The sequence below is a fragment of the Hylobates moloch genome, unplaced genomic scaffold (assembly GCF_009828535.3).
Source record: "Hylobates moloch isolate HMO894 unplaced genomic scaffold, HMol_V3 SCAFFOLD_14, whole genome shotgun sequence".
NCBI lineage: Eukaryota > Metazoa > Chordata > Mammalia > Primates > Hylobatidae > Hylobates > Hylobates moloch.
This window is the reverse complement of record NW_026652289.1, coordinates 42,693,465-42,716,941: the sequence shown is the minus strand read 5'-3', so window position 1 is coordinate 42,716,941 and position 23,477 is coordinate 42,693,465. Positions and strand designations below refer to the sequence as shown.

At 40.9% G+C, this 23,477-nt stretch overlaps 2 long non-coding RNA genes across 2 annotated transcripts in view; one reads left to right on the top strand and one right to left on the bottom strand.

The window, feature by feature from the left end:
• Positions 1 to 8,633: 8,633 nt before the first annotated feature.
• Positions 8,634 to 22,727, top strand: LOC116482434 (uncharacterized). Its single transcript, XR_004251860.1, has 3 exons — positions 8,634 to 8,723; positions 10,849 to 10,959; positions 22,578 to 22,727. It is a non-coding gene; the product is annotated as an uncharacterized LOC116482434 (long non-coding RNA).
• LOC116482433 (uncharacterized) overlaps positions 14,863 to 23,477 on the bottom strand; it is a 49,543-nt gene continuing 40,928 nt past the window's right edge. The window contains exons 2-3 of the long non-coding RNA XR_004251859.1: positions 15,723 to 15,837; positions 14,863 to 15,156 (exon numbers count right to left, since the gene is read on the bottom strand). This is a non-coding gene — a long non-coding RNA (uncharacterized LOC116482433). The remainder of the gene's footprint in view (positions 15,157 to 15,722; positions 15,838 to 23,477) is intronic.

Below are 23,477 nucleotides of genomic sequence, written 5' to 3'. Positions count from 1 at the left end.
TTCCCTGAAAGCAAGGTTATGTCTTTTTTATATCATTCATCATTTAGCATCTTCCAATTTCAGTTTGTTTATGGATATTATCTGACAAAATGCTCCCTATAAAACTTCATGTTAAATATTATTTTCCTCATTATATGAACTACCTAATTGAGGCTTAAGGAAGTTTAAAAACCCACCCTATGTCATACAGCTAATAAGTGACAGAATCAAGATTTAAAGCCATGTGATTTGGACGACAATCCTCTACTTTTCCCATGAGGCCATGATATCATTACACCTTCCTGGAGCCATTACTCTAGATAATACATCAAAATAAAATATTCATAGCATATATACATACAAAAGCAGCCTCCATAAATGCGTGTCAATTATTTTACTTCATTTGCCCACAAGTTTTAAGTTATGAAGGAATCTTTAAATGGAAAGCCTAGATAAAATGTCTATTCATGCATATTCACAGAAGCACATGTATGCATGCACACATACATGTGCGCACACACACAGGGATGCATACACATGCTCATACACACAAATGTTTGCATCACGACGGATTGGCTGGTAAGTGCCACACACAGTTCTGCCTGAAAGGACATTGCTATCCTAATGGCACAATGAATGGTCTCATTGGCAAGGACATAGAGAATTTTTAATCCCATTTAGGGTAGAAAGGTGTGTAATCTTAGCAGAATGCTTCAAGGCTCAATTTTATTGCAAGGATGCCCAGACCTCATTGATTTGGTTTATAGCCAGCAAATTACTTTGAAGTACAGCCGTGTTAGTTGTAATATTAGCTATTGAAAAGCTCTATGTCAATTCCTCTGTTAATCATGACCTGGAAAGTATAATGAATGTGGAGGGTGCTCAGCAGGCATATTGTTTGTCCAGGTTCTCAGCTTATTCTCTATTTGGGAGAGAAAGACATGACAGCTCTGAAACCTATAATCTTTCAGAAGTGGGAAGCAGAGAGGGAACTGTGGTGGGGAAGGTACCACAACAAGATTGTTCATAGGTTCCCTTGATAACTTGGACATCACTTTTTGTCAGCAGATAGTTTCCATGTGCATGATAAGAATCATTACATTTTGCTACTCTGTGTCTCTCAAACTTTGGCCACATAAAAGTTAAGTGATTGGGCATGGTGGCTCACACCTGTAATCCCAGCACTTTGGGAGGCCGAGGAGGGTGGATCACAAAATCAGGAGATCGAGACCATCCTGGCTAACACGGTGAAACCCCGTCTCTACTAAAAATACAAAAAATTAAATTAAATTTAAAAATTAAAAAATAAAAATAAACTTAGCTGGGCATGGTGGTTTGCGCCTGTAGTCCCAGCTAATCGGGAGGCTGAGAAAGGAGAATCGCTTGAACCCGGGAGATGGAGGTTGCAGTGAGCCGAGATCGCACCACTGCACTCCAGCCTGGGTGACAGAGTGAGACTGTGTCTCTAATAATAATAATAATAATAATAATAATAACCTGACCTGGGTGGCTTGTTAAAACAGAGAGCTAAGCCCCACTCTTGGCAATTGATTGGGGAGGTATATGGTAGAGTCTAATAATTTGCGTCTCTTAGAAGTTCATAAATCATGCTGATACTGCTGGTCCAAGGAACACTCTTTGAGAACCACTGTCCTAACAGATATGGTGTGTAATTATAGGGCATAGAAGAAGCATTAGGTTCCTTCAAGAAAATATATTATGATAGTGATAATCAGGAAGCTTTTTCTATTAATAACACCAGTCCTAAGTATTTTCCTTCTGTTCCTACGTCAGTGCTCTCCTTTGTATCCGAGAATGTAGAGAGCTTCTATGCATTGCACAGATGCTCATATTACTGTCTCAAGCCTTGTTCTTATGTAAGCAAAGTAGCTGTCCACCAAATAGGTGCTGACAGGCTTCCTCTCATTGATGGGAGTTTTTCTTCTTTCTTTTTTTCTTTTTTCTTTTTCTTTTCTTTTTTATTTATTTATTTATTTATTATTATTTTTTTTTGAGACAGAGTGTCGCTCTGTCACCCAGGCTGGAGTGCAGTGGTGCCATCTCGGCTCACTGCACCTTCGCCTCCCAGGTTCAAACCATTCTTCTCTCTCAGCCTCCCGAGTAGCTGGGACTACAGGCACCCACCACCAGGCCCAGCTAATTTTTTTGTATTTTTAGTAGAGACGGGGTTTCACCATGTTAGCTAGGATGGTCTCGATCTCCTGACCTTGTGATCCACCCGCCTCGGCCTCCCAGAGTGCTGGGATTATAGGCACAAAAAGGAGAGTCTGGACCAGGGAAAGCAGGAGAACACTAACCTATAGGAGAAGGAAAACATCAATATCTGCTTCATCTCCTCTCCTTTCCTTCCATTACCTTTTGCCTCCACATTCCTTTCATGTTTCTCCCCTATTCCTTTTGCCCCTGTCATTTTCTTCTCTTTAGGTCTGTAAGCCTCTGTCTATCATCTCCTTTCTATCCACTGCAGATGAAAAGAAGTTATTGTGGAGCATTGCCAACTTCCATCTCCATGACTTTACATTGTCTTACATTATCCTCACTACATAAATCTTTTCTGAACAAAATGAATGCCATTTGTTCTGGTCCTAGAAACTTATTGAGACTTTGAACCATTCAGGCTGGGCAAGGTGCTAGCCAGTCACAATGACTTTTGAATAGCTCAGTATACCTGCCAGGTAAACAACCTCCTTTTAAGAGACTCCATACAAATAGGTCATTTTATTTGTGTTCAATGATATCATGACCTTGAACACAATGGATTTGACCCCCAACCCAAAAGAAACAAGTCAATTTATAGGGATTCCTTAGATCTATGAAGTGACTTGGTGTGAAAGCTCTAAAAGGAATGCCATAGACTGGAGGGAGACTTTACAAGCAAATTACATTTTTCTTTGTTGAAGAGTTTGAATTTGAGACACATGTAGAATAATTTTACAAAAGCAGTGCTAATAATAGAAATAGAGGTAAAAAATTGCCAAGTCATTCAAGCCAGAGTCTGGAGGATTGGATGCCACAGGGCAATCACCAGAATTTCTATGCATCATCAGAGCAGGAGTTGTACTTTTAGAACTATTGCATTGACCTCAATAAAATCTCCACTCAGCCCAGGTGCAGTGGCTCATGCCTGTAATCCTAGCACTTTGGGAGGCCAAGGCGGGTGGATCACGTGGTCAGGAGTTCGAGACCAGCCTGGCCAACATAGTGAAACCCATCTCTACTAAAAATACAAAACATTAGCAAGGTGTGGTGGTGAGTGCCTGTAATCCTAGCTACTCAGGAGGCTGAGGCAGGAGAATCGCTTGAACCCAGAAGGCAGAGATTGCAGTGAGCCAAGATCATGCCATTGCACTCCACCTCAGGCCACAGTGTGAGACTCCATCTTAAAAATAAATAAATAAATAATAAAATAAAATCTCCACTCTAGGAATCCTTAGTATAATTGTAAAAAGCTATTTAGGATAAACTGAGTCTCTCTGTTCCTTATGCCTCAAAGAAGCTCAACTTACAAATAATAAGGAAAGTTATTTTAGGCCAGGTGTGCTGGCTTGTTCCTGGAATCCCAGCACTTTGGGAGGCTGAGGTGGGAGGACCACTTGAAACCAGGAGTTTGACACCAGCCTGGGCAATAAAGGGAGACCCCATCTTTACAAAAAATTTTTTTAAAAAATAGCCAGGTGTGGTGGCACATGCCTATAAGTCCTAGCTACTTGAGAGGCTGAGGCAGGAGGATCACTGGAGCCCAGGAGTTCCAGGCTGCAGTGAGCTATGATAATGCTACTGCACTCCAACCTGGGTGACAGAGCAAGACCCCATCTTTGAAATAAATAAATAAAATTTTTTTTAAAAGTTACTTTAGGCTAAGATCTAGGCAGAAGGCTATAATGAATAGAGGAAGCAGCAATAATATAATCCAAGATTGATAATCATGACCAGCAGCAGTTATTGAAAAAAAATTACCATGTGCCAGCATACTAGAAATGTCAATCATTGTGTCCGCTTGCCTACACAGACCTCTAGGCAATTGTTCCTCTCAAAACCACTGATGGAAGGACAAACCTCGGTTGCAATATTGTGTATTACATGACCTCACCCTTCCCTTTAAATATTTAGACCAAAGGTGAGCAGCTACTTCAAGGACAGCAAATTCATAGTTACATATATACACACACATATATATGTATACATATATACACATATGTATACATATATACACGTATGTATACATATATACACGTATGTGTATACATATATACACGTATGTATACATATATACACGTATGTGTATACATATATACACGTATGTGTATACATATATACACGTATGTGTATACATATATACACGTATGTGTATACATATATATACACGTGTACACGTGTATATATGTATACGTATATATGTACACGTGTATATATATGTATATATGTACATATATACGTATATATGTATATATGTACATATATACATATATACATATATATATGTGTGTGTATATATATAATGTGTGTATGTATATTGTGAGCATGTGTGTATATATGTTTGAGTCTTGCACTTAAAAAGTACTTTAAGGAATGTCCAAGGAAATAGAAATAAATGTATAAAACAAAAAAGGAAGGCTAAGCTAGGCCAATCAGATCCCTGTATGGGCCATTTAAACTAAGAATATCAAGATAATGACTTAATTAGCTCATTGAAAGGTTTTGAAAAGTCACAAGGCAATTGATGGCATGAAGAACAATATGCAAACGCAAGTAAAGATGCTGAGCCCCTGGGCTGTCAGAATCTATGATGCAGAGTAAAGAGAGGGCAGAGGAACAGAATGGACCAACCAAGGCAGAGGCACAGAGAGAAGCAAAGGCAGAGAACACACAGCTCATGGCAGAAGGGACCACATGGTCTGCCATGTCCTCTTCCTCAGTCCACCATTCATTTATGTTCTTTCCTATTTGGTTTTCATTTACCACTATTCAGTCTCCTCAGGTCAGGTCTTGAAACATTCTCTTAATAAGAAAGAATCCGATGTAAATAGCAATAGTAGTGATACCTGGTCTAGCTTTTTTAAATGGGGAAAGATTGAAGGTTGAGATAGCTTTTCAAGGTCTGCCCTTTGTGGCTCTGAACAAAAAGACTATCAACATGATTATCAAGGAAACAGTTTTTTAATACTCTTTCCTCAACCTGGACAATACACAAAATGGAATAGCTAAGCCTCACATCCCAGCAACTGATCACATTCCCCTCCAATATCAACTCAGAGGCCTGAATCTACCTGTAAATTTTCACCACCTTTGCCTACATGGCCAGGTAGATGAATCTTAGGGAATGGCATCCAAGTAATACTAATGCTCTGGAATGAAGAGATTCCCAGTCTAACAAGTCACAAAATTATGAAAGAGCAGTGCCCAGATGTTCCTTTCAGATATACAATTCAACATCCAGTTTTCAAAATATCAGGACTCCATGGCACTATCCATCAGCCTGGTGATCTTCAGAGGAATCCGGGCTTTCCAGAGAGCCAGCATGTTTCAGCTTTGACTATAACTGAAAAACTTCCAGTAATAGCTTTCTTTATGATCATTGACATTCATCACTGGCATCCAACTGAAGTCCTATATATCATATTCACAGATGAACAGGGCATGATTTCTAGACTGGGTAAACTAGAAGATGCCTCTCCGTGGAGATCGCCTACCTGCCTTTCCCCAATTTTATTCCAACTCTCATTTATAAACGCCCTTTGTCTGGCTAATATTTTGGTAAGCAGATAGATAGGTGTGTGTCAATTGGCTATCATGCATTCCAACAATCCATGCTTGCTTGCCCAAGGAAACATACCATAAATCATGGTATTTGTCTTCCCCCAGATACTACTTAAAAGGGCAAAAATAAATGATGAATATTATCGTCAATGGCTCACTCCTTCCCATGCCACAAAATATAACGAATATCACTGGAATGGGAGTTAGGAGACCTATATCCTTGTTCCAGTTAACTGCTGATAGGGTGACTTCAGGCAAGTCACCAACTCTGAAAAACCCTCCAGAGTGAAAATAAAAATCCTGTCCTACTTTCCACTTAGGGCAACTATGAACAGGATGAAGTGATGCATGTGACAATATATTTATCGCTACTATGTAAATATAAGGGGTCAGCCTGAGGCAGGGAGGGACAGGGGAGGGATAGCAGTTGCCAGGGATAAGAGGAGGTCCATTCTGTTGGGGGCACTGCTTTGGGAGATCTGTTTATTCTGTAATTAACAATAAGCAACGGAGACCTCTGAGATGCTTACTTAGAGGTCATCATTTCAATTTGACTGCTATTTAATAAATATTTTCTCTAGTTGTAGATAGATCCCTTAAAAATAAACAATTATTTTCAGCATATGAGTGAAAGAAAATGCATTTATCTGCTATGTGCTAGCTATTCATTATAGGATTTAAGGGTCCATGAAAAAAATGCTAGAAAATACTCAGAATAATTCAAACATTATTTTCATAGTGAGATAGATCAGGGATCCCTCTTAGGGGCCTGCCAGCCCCTGTACCATGGATATAAAGGAAAATCTTGAGTTTCTTCAAGGGGAATTCCGGGCACATAGAAGTAAATGAGCAACTTGATAAGCAAAAACGTAATAGTGGCTTAAAACAATAGTCAAGGAAGTTAGAGTTGCGAGATGTCTGATTCCCTACAGAAACTAAAGATAACATCTTAACATAAGTCCCTTAGTTGTTTTTCAGAAACCCAGACCCCCACCAAACAGATCTGCTGGCATGTAGACCTCAGATAAGGAGGAGCTGAGGACTGGACTCTGCCTGCCTGCTGTCTTTTATTGCAAATTTCTTCCTCGGAGGCCTGGAAGGAGTCATGCTCATAAGCCAAAGCTAGCATCCTTTTCTGTTGACCCCAAGTCTTTAGACAATGCTTCCTTTCCTTAACCAACTGCAAATTAGAAAATCTTTGAATCTACTTATGACATGTTACCCTTTGCTTCAAGATATTTCGCCTTTATAGGCCAAACCAAAGGATAACCTCCATGTATTGATTTACAATTTTGCCTGTAACTTCTGCTTCCCTGAAATTTACCCCTATGTTTAACAACCCTTGTTTGTAAGCTATCAGAGAGGTCAGGTCTTCAGAGTGAGGTACCCGATTCTCCTTGCTTGGCGCCTGGCAGATAAAAACCCACCTTTCTCCTGATGCAAAATCTGGGTAGGAATGTTTGGCCTTACCATGCTGGGCAAGCGGACCCCAGTTCAGTTTGGTAACAATAGGAATCTACATTAAAAAAAATTACATTCTTTCACTGAAAAATTACAGCAACAAAATGAATAGTGGTGGTTTTGCTGCTGCTGCTGCTGCTGCTGCTGGTTGTTGTATTGATCAATTCCATGCTAACTAGTCTTTTTCATTTGACACGCTTCTGAAATTTTAAGGTATGTGTGTGGTGTGAGGTGGAGGGGGGACCTTGGGTAGAAATACTCCAAATTCTATTGGGATACATTTTCCTAGAGTTATTTGCTTCTTAAAACAAGCCAATGCCATCATTTATAACCATAACCCTGAAGGCATCATGGTTGCCTAAATATATAAGCAAAATGAAATGTACAATTTGCAGAATCTTTATTTGAATACTTTAAAATTCTTGAATGGTTTAGGGGAAGACATGCAAGCAGTAAAAAAAAAATCAAGTGTGATGCTATCTAGCAATGTTTATTAAATGCCTACTTGTGGTTCTGTTTGGTATTCTGAACGACAAAATGAATGTAATTGTGGAATCATAGAGTTATAAAGCTGGAAGGAATTTTAAATTCATCTTATCTAGCTTGTACAGTTTACTCATGGAGGAAGTGAGGCTAAAAAATAATTAGTTCCTGAGGTCACTCAGGTGGGAAAGACAGGACTCAAACCCAGGTTTCCCAAGACCTAACACAAGACTCCTTCCAACACCCTCCCCTTGAAAAGCCCTGTTATCTCAACTACTGTTAATGTATAATGTAAAATTCCCTAAGTGCATAAAAACAACGAAGTAATTTCTAAACATGATATTACTGCAAGGATAGACCTGACCATTAACTTTAGGCTCTGTCAACACATTTAAAAGTGGAGAAGGAGTGTTCAGGCATTACTCAAGTCATTTGATTAATGCCAACAGTTCAGATCTTTCAGGTTCTAAAATGGATTGCTGTGTGGATAAGCTGATTTGATAGTGTATAGGACCCGTTTCAAAGGGTGTGTGGAAACTCTTTCCCTTCTTGCTATGTATAATAGCTTTGCATGGGTGTTGAAGCCAGAGAATTGTTCGGAAAGAGCATTGCTGAGAATAAATCAAATCACCAGTCTTCAGAGACAATCAGTTAGGTCACATTTAGTCAACTCTGTGAAGCAAGGACAGGGGTTGGTCCTGAGTCTTGTATTTTTTTCCAAGATCTCTTTGCAATGACATCAACTATGGCTCACTCCCCATTCTCCTGCTTCACTGCTTACCATATAATGGCCCATTATGAATGTTTTGCTGAAGGCAGAAATTAACCTTTTAAAGAAGTTTTGTCCCGTTAAGTCTAGTTACATGAATCTGGACTGATTTTCTTTCTGATGAGAAGACTTGTAGCCAATGTTTTAAGTGCTTGAAAAAATGTTCTGGTCTTGACTGCCTATGAGAGCCTTCCTGGTGGAAACAGAATTGTTAGGCAGCTGTCGTCTCCATGGTGATTTTTTAAGGCTAAGTGTAAGTCAGTCTTCTAAATATTGAGGCATAATTTGTGAATATGCAGTTGAATAAATAACAGAATTATAAACAAGATAGACTGCCTTTAATTCTGGTGTTTGAGGCTTTTCACATGCTAGTCTAGTCTGTAACTAGCCTTCAAACTAGTCTCTAAACATGACCTTAACAGTTTTTCTGAAACCACTGTTGCAAAGATTATGAAAGTGAGAGAAATCTAATGTGGCTGACCATCCTGCTTCTAGCCGTACAGGCTGGCTGTCCTTGCTCATTCCTGGGCAGAGGCCAAGATAACCATGAGAGGAATTTAGTTTTTAGTTTAACTTTGAAGCAAGGATGATAATAGTCCCTCCCTACAACTGATCCCCTCCTTGTTTGGTGGATGAAACTGAAAGCCCACAAAATAAGGGATATGGGAGGGGTCTGAATTCTGCTCAAATGTAGGCATAATTTCTATAACTCATTACAGTTCAGGAGTCAGGTGGCCAGAGGTCACAAGATTTGTGACTTCCCCAATTGTGCCCATAGATCTCATCTCTATTGTAGAACCTAAGATTGATCTTTCGATATCAACTCCATTTATCCTGTGTGTCTGGCCTTGTATCAGTTAAACTCATTTCTTGACTGCAATACCACCGTCTCAGGGAATTGGATTTGTCTGTGCAGCAGGGAGGAAGAGCCTGCTAGGTGATTACATCCCCTTCTCAATGATCACGTTTTATCTGCCTGCCTGTGTTTTATTTCACTCTACCCACTTTCTGTGTATCCAGTTCCTTCAAAGAATAGCTCTATTCTAACTACTAAGTCTTCTCTTACACCCATCTCTTTGTATTCCCCAGTGTCTTATGCAATGCACATAACGTAGGCTCCCTTGCCAGAGGAATTGCCAGTTTGGGAAAAAAAAAAACTCTAGTTTAGATGTCAGGAGGTCTTGGTGGAGGTTCTAACACTGCCCAGTACAAGCTCTGTGGCCTTATTAAGTTTCTCTATCTTCAATTCTTCCGTCTAAAAATTGAACAAGTTGGGCAAGATCATCTCTAATGTTCTCCATCTGTGGATTCTATGATGAATCTCAGTTATAGAAACAAAATAATAAAATCATCAGAGAGCACTGGCTTCCTGCACTATATTTTTAATAGAGTGTTTTTTCATCCATTATCTCTTCAAATTTATGCTCAGAGGTCAGAATTATGATAAACGGCCAAAAGCTGCTGTGAGCTGGGGAGAGGAGTAAGTGAATTCACCTCTCCAAGGAGGCTTGTTCTGCAGCTTGTGAGTGCTGTTAACCAAATGTTTCCAGTGGCAAAGTAGGGGCATCAAATGATTTGTTCCTTATTTTATCTCTTTAAGTGTCCAGAAAGCTGTTAAAGCAAGAAAAAGGTCTAACAGCTCCCTATTGGCCAAGAATAAGTCTTTGGGATCATCCATTTAGAACAATAGACCAGAATGTGTGAATCTTCAACTATATTCCCTCATCCAAACCAAAGAGAGGCAGAATAAACAAGCCAGTATGTTCTATGCTTACAGACTTCCTCCTTGCTATTATCTTGTTTCTCCATTTCAAACCTTATATAGGTTAAAAAAAAAAAAGTAAATAGCAAAACAAAACTATCTCCCAAAGTTCTTGGAGATGGCTAAAATAAATATTTATTAACTGCATACTATGTTATATTTATAAGTTAGGGGGTCAATAGAATGTCATGATTAAGATTAGAGCCCCTGGAGCTGGTTAATACAGTACTTCAAGCAGTATCTGGCTCAAAGTAAGCACACAATAAATGTTGCCTATCAATAGTGTAGTTATTTACTATTGTCATTACTTCTGGGTACCAGATACACGGTGAGGAAAATAGCAAGTTCCCTTTTTCCATGGGCTGCCAAAATAAACTCTACATATATTGATAAATATTTTTTAAACACTGATTTTGGGGAAATTGTGGGTAGGACGATAAGACATACTCCAGATATTCTGGATCCATTCTCCTCTTGATATCACACCACATTTTCCAACCTTGTGCCATAATAAATGGGACAAATGTAGCATTTAAGTTAAAATGTAAAAAGCATAGAATAAATTTACACTGCAGCTGGGGTCACCTTGGTCTTGCCCTATTTTGTAATCCTCCAGGCTGAACCAGATTGCTTTTCATTATGGGAGTGAAAATGAACTCAGCTGGTTTTCTCCCCGATTCCTCTCCATTTTCTCTTTTCAGACTTCTCCATCATGTCCTAGTGCCTGGTGAGTCCCGTTATCAGGTCTTGTGTGACCCCAGAGATCAATTAGAGGGTCGTTTAGTGTTTTACCATTTACTTGGCAAAGAGGATAATGCGGGCACTGTGAGTCACCACAGGCAGGTATGGTTGTACATGTGACATTAAAATTGTACACTTGAATACGCTGGCGGTGCTATAAGGCATTGGATTTGCTCAGAGAAAGGGATGGCTTAGGAGAAGGCAGAGAAGATAAGAACAAATTCTAGGCTAGGAGGCAAGCCAGCTAATGAGTGACATTTCCCCATGCCACAATAGTGGGCACAGCTCCTTCAGGGGCAAGCTGGGGCACACAGCCGCCTTCTTTTATGCTCTCTCCCTCTCTAAAAACACTGGGAGCCATATCACCCTGAGTGGGCCAACATGGTCTCTAATTGGAACTTATTTTTCAGTTTCCCATGCTCTACTGGTGGCTCTGTATGAAGAGAGTTTATGGAAACATAAAGAGCCCACGTTAGTGTTTAGCCAGTGTCAAGTCTGACTAAAAATGAAATCTTGTTGTTGTCATGCTGTGGGATTTGCAAAGAGAGCCGCACTGAGGCTGAAAAACAGGGGAACTCAAGGCGACAATTTTATGTGGGCTTTAAACGGCAGCTATGATTAGAAATGTGCCTGTAAAATGGCATTTCAGTGTTCCAAATGTATTCCCCTTTGGTGACTTCCATGTCAAATTCACTTAGTTTACAAATACAAACAAAAGATTCACAACTGCAGCTCTGGGAGCTCAGTGAAAGACTTGAATAAAGGAGCAACTTGTCCTGTCCTCGGCTGAAGAGTCCTGCTCCAGCAGGCAAGGCAGAGGCCGCCACTGAGCAGCAGAGCGGGTGAGGATGGGTCTCACAGGCGGGCTGCTCGGCAGGTGCAGCCCTGGTGCCCAGGCCCTGGGGTTCTGCAGTGCCACTAAGTGCACAGCATCTCAGCCACACTCGAGGGAGCCCAGCTTTGTCAGTGAGTGCCTTTGAATGGACAACAAATGCATTGTCAAATTGTAAACAGCAGTGTGTGTGTGTGCGTGTGAGTGTGTGTGTAACAGAGAAAGAGAGAACGACAGATAAACAAACGAGAAAAAACAAAAGTAAATTACTCACTGTGCCAGGTATTGTGACAGGAAGTGCTAGTCATCTATATTCTTGTGGAAAACTGGCCATTATCTGGTGTATATTGACATGTCCAAGGAATCCAGACTCAACACCACCCCAGGTGCTATGCTTTGTAGATAGGGGAATGTTAGCAGGACATTCAAGATAGGGGAATGTTATCAGGACTATTAAAATGTTTCTTTTCTGGCCGGGCGCGGTGGCTCACGCTTGTAATCCCAGCACTTTGGGAGGCCAAGGCGGGCGGATCACGAGGTCAGGAGATCGAGACCATCCTGGCTAACACGGTGAAACCCCATCTCTACTAATAATACAAAAAAATTAGCCGGGCATGGTGGCGGGCGCCTGTAGTCCCAGCTACTCGGGAGGCTGAGGCAGGAGAATGGCGCAAACCCAGGAGGTGGAGCTTCCAGTGAGCCGAGATCGTGCCACTGCAGTCCAGCCTGGGCGACAGAGCGAGACTCCATCTCAAAAAAAAAAAAAAAAAAAAATGTTTCTTTTCTGACAAAAACAAGTAATGGGGAAAAGCCTCCCTAGTCAATAAATGGTGTTTGGATAACTGGCTAGCCATATGCAGAAGATTGAAGCTGGACCTCTTCCTTGTACCATAAACAAAAATCAACTCAAGATGAATTAAAGACTTAATTATAAAACCCAAAACTGTAAAAAATCCTGGAAGACAACCTAGGCAATACCACGCTAGACATAGGAACAGACAAAGATTTCATAACAAAGACACCAAAAGCAATCACAGTAAAAGCAAAAATTGACAAGTGGGATATAATTCAACTTAAGAGCTTCTGCACAGAAAAAGAAAGTATTAACACAGTAAACAGACAGCCTACAAAATGGGAGAAAATATTTGCCAACTATGCACCTGACAAAGGTCTCATATCCAGCATCCTCAAGGAACTTACATAAATTTATGAAAGGAAACATACAACCCCATTAAAAAGTGGGCAAAGGACATGAACAGCCACCTTTCAAAAGAAGACATACATGCAGCCAACAAGCATATGAAGAAAAGCTCAATATCACTGATCATTAGAGAAATGCAAGTGGGAACCACAATGAGATATCATCTCACACCTGTAAGAATGCTTTTATGAAAAAGTCTAAAAGTAACAGATGCTAGTGAAGTTGTGGAGAAAAGGGAACACTTATTCGCTGTTAGTGGGAGTGTAAATTAGTTCAACCATTGTGGAAAGCAGTGTGGTGATTCCTCAAAGAGCTAAAAGCAGAACTACCATTAAACCCAGTAATCTCATTACTGGGCATATACCCAGAGGAATATAAATCATTTTACCATAAAGACGCAAGCACACAAATGTTCATAGCAGCACTAGTCACAATAGCAAAGACATGGAATCAACCTAAATGCCCATCAGTGGTAGACTGGATAAATGTAATACATATACCCCATGGAATACTATGCAGCCATGAAAAGGAGTGATAATAATGTCCTTTGCAGGAACATGGATAGAGCTAGAGGCCATTATCCTCGGCAAATTAAAATAGGAACGGAAAACCAAATATCACATGTTCTCACTTATAAGTGGGAGCTAAATGATGAGAACTTATGAACACAAAGAAGAAAACAATAGACACTGAGTTATACTTGAAAAGGGAGGATGGAAGGAGGGAGAGGAGCAGAAAAGATAACTATTGGATACTGGGCTTAATACCTGGGTGATGAAATAATCTGTACAACAAACCCCCGTGACATGAGTTTACCTATGTGGCAAACTTCCACATGTACCTCCAAAACTAAAATAAAAGTTAAAAAAAAAAGTTTCTTTCAACTTGTAAAATATCACACGCTATGTACTACCCTGTTGCACAGCCTCAGCAGGCTCAATCCTTCTACAGCCTGGACATAAACATAAAGCATGTGGGCACCTCAGAGTAAAATTGCAAGAGGTGAGACCATACAGCTAAGGGAAGCAGAGTAAGGTCTGATGTATTAAATTAAATAGAAGAAATGGCCAATGCAGTTGGTTGCCCATCAAGTATTTAGTCTCTTATTGTTCCGGTTTTGAGACACACTACTTTTTTGGGGTGCAGCAACATATCCATTCCAAGGCATGATTGTGCAGAGACACTTCTGATAAACGTGGTCCCTAATTTTCCAGCTTCCTTTGCTTCTGTGGGAAGACTTGCTGCCCATGGTTCTGCTGGGAAGTGGGTGTGAAGAGATGAGCTATGAAAATATTTGCTTTCCTGATTATAGAAAATAGAATGGCCTCCAAGAGCCCTTTCCCCTTTTATAGTCTTCCCATCTTGCACGGGACACAGATATGATGGCTTGAGTGGCAGCAACCTCGCTGTGACCAGGAGAGGAAGGCTGCAAAAATGGAAGAGACTTTGGACCTAATTTGGTAGAGCCACTAAAATAATCACAGTAATTGCCTACCTCCCTGCTCTTTTGGAGAAAACCAAAGTGTTGTTCCCTAATGCCTCTGTCACGGGATTTTCTAATTCAGGTAGCTGAACATATTTATAACTAATATGGAAGAATGGCATGGGGGCTGTTCCATCTGCTTGGAGGGACACTTAGCCATTCCAAGCACCTAGTCCAGGATACATAACAAAATCGAGATTAACCCAAGCCAATGTCTCTCTCTAGGGGGTTGGAGAAAGCAAGGTATGAGGTTTTGGAGCAGCAGCCATAGTTCTAAGGATGGGTAGATATCGGAGTTGAAGTACCAACAAAGCCTTTTGAGAATACTCTGACCCTCTAGTTCAGGGTATGTAAAAGCAGATTCTGGCCCCAGTAGAAGTGAACTTCTCCCAAAGGAGAAGACTGAATTTATTCACCGCCTGGGTTTTGTTTTTACTGGAGAACTGCACTAAAACAAAACAAAACAAAAAACATCTGTCTTCCTTCAGGACCTTGCAGCATAAATCAGTTGCATGCAAAATAGGAGCTCCAGCGTTGTCTTGCTACAAAGAGCCTTGGGGGTAACCCACGTTCACTGTCACATCCTTCACATCTTTTTCCATCTCGTTGTTGCTTTTTGCCACTTCTGAAATTGTTACACATTTTCTTGTTTGGATCCCTGCATAGCCTGTGTGATGGTTAATACTGAGTGTCAACCTGATTGGATTGAAGGTGCAAAGTATTGTTCCTAGATGTGTCTGTGAGGGTATTGCCAAAGGAGATTAACATTTGAGTCAGTGGACTGGGGGAGGTAGACTCACTCTCAATCTGGATGGGCACCATCTAGTCAGCTGCCAGCTCAGCTAGAATAAAGCAGGCAAAAGAAGATAGAAAGAGCAGACTCACTGAGTCTTCTGACCCTCATCTTTCTCTCGTGCTGCATGCTTCCTGCCCTTGAATATCAGACTCTAAGTTCTTCAGCTTTTGGACTCTTGGACTTACACCAATGATTTCCCAGGGGCCCTCAGGCCTTCTGCCACAAACTGAAGGCTGCACTGTCGGCTTCCCTCCTCTTGAGGTTTTGGGACTCGACTCGGACTGGCTTCCTTGCTCCTCAGCTTGCAGATGGCCTATTGTGGGACTTCACCTCGTGATCGTGTGGGTCAACATCCCTTAATAAAATCCCCTTCATATATACATCTATCCTATTAGTCCTGTCCCTCTAAAGAATCCTAATACAGCCTAAGAACTTACCTCTCTCCTCAAAGGCTAACGTGATGTTTCCCTGCAGATATGCCAACTTATGTGACTTTGGGTAAGCATTTATCCTCTCCATCAGTACCACTCTTCCTGAGCTTTTGCTGATCACCTGAGTAGCAAATAAGCAGAACACTGGAATAAGGAAGAAAGTCAGCCAAATGCACCAGTAATTTGGGCAGAATCTTGAAAACCATGGGAGAGAATAGAGTATGCTGTTTCTTTTTTTATTTTTATATATATGCTTTGTTTTTTTCCAGACAGCGTCTTACTCTGGCCCAGGGTGGCACCGTTATTGATTCACCACAGCCTTGACTTCCCAGGCTCAAGCAATCCTCCCACCTCAGCCTCCCTAGTAGCTGGGACTACAGGCATGTGCCAACACACTCGGCTAATTTTGGTAGTTCGTTTTTTTTTTTTTTTTGGTAGAGACGGGGTTTCTCTATGTTGCCCAGGCTGGGCTGGAACATCTGTGCTCAAGAGCTCCACCTGCCTTGGCCTCTCAAAGTGCTTACAGACATGAGCCTGTGCCTGGTTGAGTGCACTGTTTCTAATGGAGCCCTTTGATTTGGTATGTCTTGTTTGAAACACACTTTCTTTTAGAAAAACTTAACCTCTTAGTTTGTTGATCTGTAAAATGGAGATAATAATAATATAGACCTCATAGAGTTGCTGTTTCAGCTGAGATGATTTATCAAACTATTTAGAAGACTGCTAGCACATGGTAAGTGTCCAAGAAACTTAATCTCTCTGAGTGATCAGGCGCTCACTCTTTGTATCACAAATACTCATTAAGTACTGGTTATATGCTGAATACCTGGCATATAATGTTGACCACTAAGCCATGGTCCCTACCTTCAGGGAACTTATAACATAAGAGTGGTGAATAAAAATTATAGAAGGAAATTGTTACAAACTAAGTGCACGCACAAGGGCCCAACAGACCAAAGTAAAAGTCAAAATGGAGTCACTTATGCTGAGGCTCCACATCACCAAACCAAAACTGAGTTATCCAACTTGAGAAATCTGGAGGGCGAGATAGGCAAATTTCCCCAACAGGCCAGTTTCAATTGGCATGGTAATGAAGTTGCCTCTGCCTTTAACTCTTAAACAAAAAGTAACCTGAAGTAACTTGATGTTAGCCAATCAGTTTTCTATTGTTTTGTTTCGGTTTTCCTACCTTACAGGAAATATAAATTTGAAAGGACCAATCACTTCCTGTTCTTTGTTTCTGCTGTCTTCAGCCCTGCTCTGCCTATAAAACCAATGTCCTCTGCTCAGCTCACTGGAACTTACTCCATTTTATGAAATGAAGTGTTGCCCAATTCTAGGACCTCAAATAAAGCCACCTTAGATCTTTAAATGTAATTCTTGTAATTTTGTCTTTTGGCAAAAGAAATCAGCAGATAAACCATACTCTTTGCTCCTGTAGGTGCTGTGATATGAAGTAAAAAACATGGTGCTAAGTAACATGGAATCTACTTGCAACGGAGACTATGACATATACAAGATGAATGGATATATTTGAAGAGCACAAACTCTTTGGCTTTTGGTTATTAAATATTCTGAGGCTCTTTTCCTCCACATTTGAAATGTATTCACCCTTCCCCAGGAAGAAAACCTAAAGCTCAACCCAGTCAGGACATTGTAATGTCTGGTTCAGTCAGGAGAAAAACTACACAGTACTTTAACAGAGTTATGGTAATATAAATAACTATTCTAATAGGGAATTGGAGTAACCAGGGATTAGGTCACTGGAAGTCAAGAGAACTCTAAAGAACACAGAAATAGCAAACATGAGGAACAGTCACAGCTATGGAGCCGAGACATCACACACAAGGAAGAGCCCTCTGCAGTGGCCATTCCCCACCCAAAGCTGAGATCCAACCTGGCTGGAGAGGCCACTCTGTGGCTCATGGTGGCAGATAAGTCACTGTATATAGAGATAATATATGTAGAGAAGCCATCCTGGCAGATCTTGCTGGAAATAGGCCCCTTGGAATTTGCTGGAAAACTGCCCTCCAGGAAAGCTGTTCACCAGGAGGCATCTTTCTTACTCGAGGCACTCCACGACAAAGTACTCAAAGAAGAACTGCCAGGCAAGGTGCCAGCCACTGGGAGCTGCTGACCGCCATGCAAGGCAGAGCCTGATGCAGGAGAACCATGCACACTGCAGGAGCAGGCCTAGGGAACATGCCAGAAGCAGGAGGCAAAATTCTTCTCTGCCAGAGTCTCTCTCCAGTGCCTTGTAGTGAATTAGTGCTAGCTGGTAGAAGAAAAAGTTAAGATTGCAGATTCATTTCAACAAGGCAGTAAAAAGGGTGATATTGGAACTGAGAGGCAATGGATGGATAGCACAGGCATCCAACTCGAACCAGGCAATGTACAGGATTCTCTCCATTAGGACAGAAGAGTCAACTCTTGATCCAGAGAGTTGGGAACTAAGATGTTCCTTTTCTCATTAACTGCCTCCCCTGTAAACCTACACACACAAACACACACATACGCAAAACATTCAGTACACAGTGGTGTAACCAGAATAGGATAACTGTAGTAAACACTCCCATTTTAAAAAGGGAAAGTGAGGGAGACAGCAACAGTCACCAGCCATAGCAATTGTGCTTGGAGGACTGTGAAGTTTTCATCCCCTAAGGTGGAGGAGGACTCAAGAGGAAGTCATGATTCTACTCCTGGAAGGGCTCATTTGACATTTCTTCTAGATTCCCTGACTCCACTGTTGGGAAGTTTCTTCTGAGGGTTTTAGAATTGTTTCAGTAAAAGATATTTTTAAATTCTGAACTTGTGGCTTCTTAGGTTATTCATTGTCTCAAAAAGTTAATCGGATTCTGATTCATGGACTCTCACTCAGTTCCGGGCACCAGCAACCACACCTAGACATCTGAAGAGACATAGATTTTAGAGCCACTTTATTACTTTTCATTTTTTCCCTCACACCTCTCTCTCTCAACTTAATTAAAATACCTTAAGACTCAATCTGATCTTTGCCTGGAATCACTTTATCTTACTGAGCATTTGTCATTCAAAGCCTTTTCTAATCCCTTCTCTTACAGTTTGGGCTTTAGAAAGTCGGCTTTTCCAACCCTGCAAGGACCCAATTTTCTGGACTGTCTATTTCATTCTAGTTCATTTCTGCTTATAAGGAGGCTAATGAATTACTGAGTTCCTGTCTTTCTTGCAATAACTTCTCAATCCACCAGTAGTTGCTAATATCTCAGTAACAACTGCCTTTTAAATTTTGTGTTGTTTTCTTCTAGCATTGCAGGCACATTGCACCTGTTCTCACTGTTTTCACTGTAAAAAATGGATCACCATCTTCTTAGCCTCACTGTTTACTGCTCAACTCCTTACTCAATGCCACATAAATTAGGTTTTTGTAATGTCATTACCCTACTTTTGGAACCAAGATTCCTATAAGTCAGGATAGTTAACACATGTGGTTACAGTATAAAAGCTCTAAAATCTCAGGTACTTAAAATAATTTAAGGATTATTTCTCAGTTAACCTAAGTCTCATACAAATTGAAGAGTCCTATTCTGTCTTGAAACTACCTATCTGGAATACATCACTTTTAAGATTAGCGTGATAAGGAAGAAGAAAAATGGCAATTCTACTGGGAAACTTTGTGTGGACTTTATACCCTGACATAGAAAAGATGGAAAGAGATTACAACATATCCAGATGTGGAAAATAAATTCACAAAACAGTATTCAAAATTTCTATTAATTTTGGAATCTGTGATATCTCTCTCCTGCAGAGAGAGAGGAGCTCCCGAATAGGTCTTCTGTTTCTGTGGCAAAATTCACCGGGTTTTATAGACGACCTTGAGGACGTGGTGTCTGATTTACATAGGGCATGAGAGATTGGTTGGACCAGGTGTGCCATTCACATAGTGTGTGAAGATGCTGGCCACCCCACCCTAATCTTTTATTATGCAGATGGGGTCTCTACCCGGCCGGCATCATGTTGCCTGCTTTTTTACTGCACATATGGTGATGAAGAAAAAGGAAGATAGAACCTCCATGTTGAATATACCTGGCTTCCAGGTATCCCTTTTCTCTTGGCACAGCTGCTGGCATTTCCCTATGCAAGTTTTAGCTTGCTTATCTATGCTTGCAGCTTGATTTTTCAGGCTGCTTTTTATTAAAGGGAAACCTTACCAAGGACTGTCTTACCCTCACTGTCTGCCCAAATCATTTCTTTCTAGCTCCTGCATCACCAACCCATTGGCCAGGAGCAGCCAAATGGCCCAAACCTAACTTCAAGGAAGACTGGAGAATGTAGCCAGCACATGGAGTACTTGTGGACCATGAACTGTCTCTGCCACAGTATAACATATGCTGTGTCAAAAAAGTATGCCTAAGATAAAATGAAATCTAAGATAAGACCTAAAGGAAGAGTAAGAGTCAGGTGAAGAATGAAGGGCGGGGTGTGGTGGCTCATGCCCATAATCCCAGCACTTTGGGAGGCTGAGGCTGGCGGATCACCTGAGGTCAGGAGTTTGAGACCAGACTGACCAACATGTAGAAACTCTCTCTATTAAAAATACAAAATTAGCCAGGCATGGTGGCACATGCCTGTAATCCCAGCTCCTTCAGCTACTTGGGAGGCTGAGGCAGGAAAATCACCTGAACTTGGGAGGCAGAGATTATGGGGAGCCAAGATTGTGCCACTGCACTCCAGCCTGGGCAATAAGTGAAACTCCATCTAAATAATAATAATAATAATAATAATGAGGGCAAACATGTTTCAGGATGGCCGATCAGCATGTGCAGGGAAAGCATGGCGTCATTCGGGGAACATACTGAGCTGAGTTAGGGGACCGATTCAATTCAAAGTCAGTCCTGATGATAGAGAGACAGAACATTGGACTGGACATCCCTTTGCTCAGAGCCTTAGCAATGTTGAAGTCATAAGGGACACACAGTAGAACTGAAAGAGGAAGGGACAAAAATAACAGTCTTTAATATAGTCCCAGAATATGTAGTATCTACATATGTAATCTGCATATTTTTAATGCCTTCATTCATGTAATCTGCAAATTTTTAATGCCTTCAATTCATTTTCAGAAATGAATATGTATTTCACATTAGAAAACAAGTAGAATTAATTATTATCTTTTACTCAGCAATTCCATTTTCAATTTTCTTAAGGGCAATAAGTAAGAATCTTTAAGATAGAGTGACGATACAATTTATTGACCAGACTAGGAGACTTTTGCAGGGAAGAGCGTTTTCTCTAAATACTTACAGTAGGACAACAGCTGTAAACTGGCACTTTCCTGAGTAAACGGGAATGTATGGTCATCATGTGTATAAGTATTATGAAATTTGTCACATCATTGTTTACAATGTCACAGTAAATTAACAAATTATAGTAATAAATAGGAATTATAATTATCATGTAAAATGATGACATAGTAAGCAGCTGATAAAACAATGTTATGCCTGGGTGTGGTGGTGCACACTGCAGTCCTAGCTACTCGGGAGGCTGAGGCAGGAGGATCGCCTGAACCAGGAGTTCGAGGTTGCAGTGAGTTATGATCTTACCACTACACCCAAGTCTGGGCAACAGAGCAAGACCCCATCACCAAAAACAAAACAAAACAAAAAGTTATAAAGAAAATATTTGATATTATGAAAAGAGTTCACGATATGTAAAGATAGAGAAAAAAAGTTTACAGATTTATTTCCATTCAATGGGTTGTGGTGGAAAAGATAGTGAAAAACCAGCTGGGCACAGTGGCTCACATCTGTAAATCCCAGCACTTTGGGGAGCCGAGGCAGGTAGACGGCTTGAGCAGAGGGGGGTTGACACCAGCCTGGGAAACCTAGTGAAACCCCGTCTCTACAAAAAATACAAAGAAAGGCCAGGCGCGGTGGCTCACGCTTGTAATCCTAGCACTTTGGGAGGCTGAGGCGGGCGGATCACAAGGTCAGGAGATCGAGACCATGGTGAAACCCCATCTCTACTAAAAATACAAAAAAAAAATTAGCTGGGCGTGGTGGTGGGCGCCTGTAGTCCCAGCTACTTGGAGAGGCTGAGGCAGGAGAATGGCATGAATCCGGGAGGCGGAGCTTGCAGTGAGCCGAGATTGCGCCACTGCACTCCAGCCTGGGCGACAGAGCGAGACTCCATTTCAAAAAAAAAAAAAAAAAAAAAAACAACAAAGAAAATTAGCTGGTGTGATGGCATGCACCTGTGGTCCCAGCTACTTGGGAGGCGGAGGTGGGAGGATCACTTGAGCCTGGAAGGCAGAGGTTGCAGTGTGCTGATTGTGCCACTGCAATTCAGTGTAGACAACAGAGTGAGACCTCATCTCAAAAAAAAAAAAAAGTAAAAAACTATTACGACTTATTAAAATTGTTTGACTCATTGAATAGTAGAATGATATGTGTGTGCATACGTGTGTGCGTGTATGTATGTTTTCTATTTTGATTCATTGTTATTAGTCAGCAGTCTGGGGATACAGCACTTTAAGAAGATACTTTTGGACCTCCTCAAAGTTTTTACAAGTAGATTCAGCTGAAGGACAGCTCAGAGTCAAAGAATAATAATTCTTCCCAAATGTATAGCACTTTCACATTAAAGTGCCTTCATGTGCATTATCTGATTTCATCTACTTAACAGAAGACAGGTATTATAATTCTTGTTTTACAGTTTCAAAATCGGAATTTCTGAAAGATTAACTTAATTGCCCAAAGTCAAACAGATATTTTAAGGTGGGGTGAGAATTATAACTCACATCTCCCAACTCTAAGTTCAAATTTCTTTCAAACATAGCATCCTAGGTTCATCCTGGGTCACTAATTATGATGCAATATTTCATTGCAGACAGTGTGAAGGGGCTGCTATTTGGTTGGAAGAAGCCTCTGAAAAAGTTTTTGAAGAGTCATGTGCACAAGTGATGTGCTGAGCAGACTGGATCTTGCCTGATGGCCAGAAAATTAAAACAAAACTGAAATTAATAAAAATTCAAACTCCCATTCTGCTATTTGAATACTTCACTGAGCTTAAGGATATAACATTTAGGGTTCTTTTTTTTGTAGTGGAATTTATTCCAGTGCTAGTTTATATAGTATATATAATCTACTTAATTTATCCTTTCCATACATGAACACATAGGTCCATTAACCTTTTATTCATTTATTAATAGACTCACTATTATTATTTCTGTTGAGGTGTCCAATGGCGGATGCTAAGAAACACTATGAGGAGTTTGGGCACAGGGGCTCAAGCCTGTAATCCCAACACTTTGGGAGGCCGAGGCGGGCGGATCACCTGAGGTTGGGAGCTCTAGACCAGCCTGACCGACATGGAGAACCCCCGTCTCTACTAAAAATACAAAATTAGCCAGGCGTGGTGGCACATGCCTGTAATCCCAGCTATTCGGGAGGCTGAGGCAGGAGAATTGCTTGAACCCGGGAGGGGGAAGTTGCAGTGAGCCAAAATCGTGCCATTGTACTCCAGCCTGGGCAACAAGAGCGAAACTCAGTCAAAAAAAGAAAAAGAAAAAGAAATCCTACGGGGAGGTGAAATGGGGAGCTGAGAATTGATTCATCCCTTCGCATGTCCCCTGCCCATTACTCAGAAATCTGTGTGGCATCTTTTCATTTGGGCTTTAAGTTCTTCAAGGAACCTTTTAAGGATGTGGCAATACTCCCTGCAAGCACACAAACCTATCCAGGGACTACCGACTTAATCAGCTAGAAACACGAAGATCATCTCTGCTGC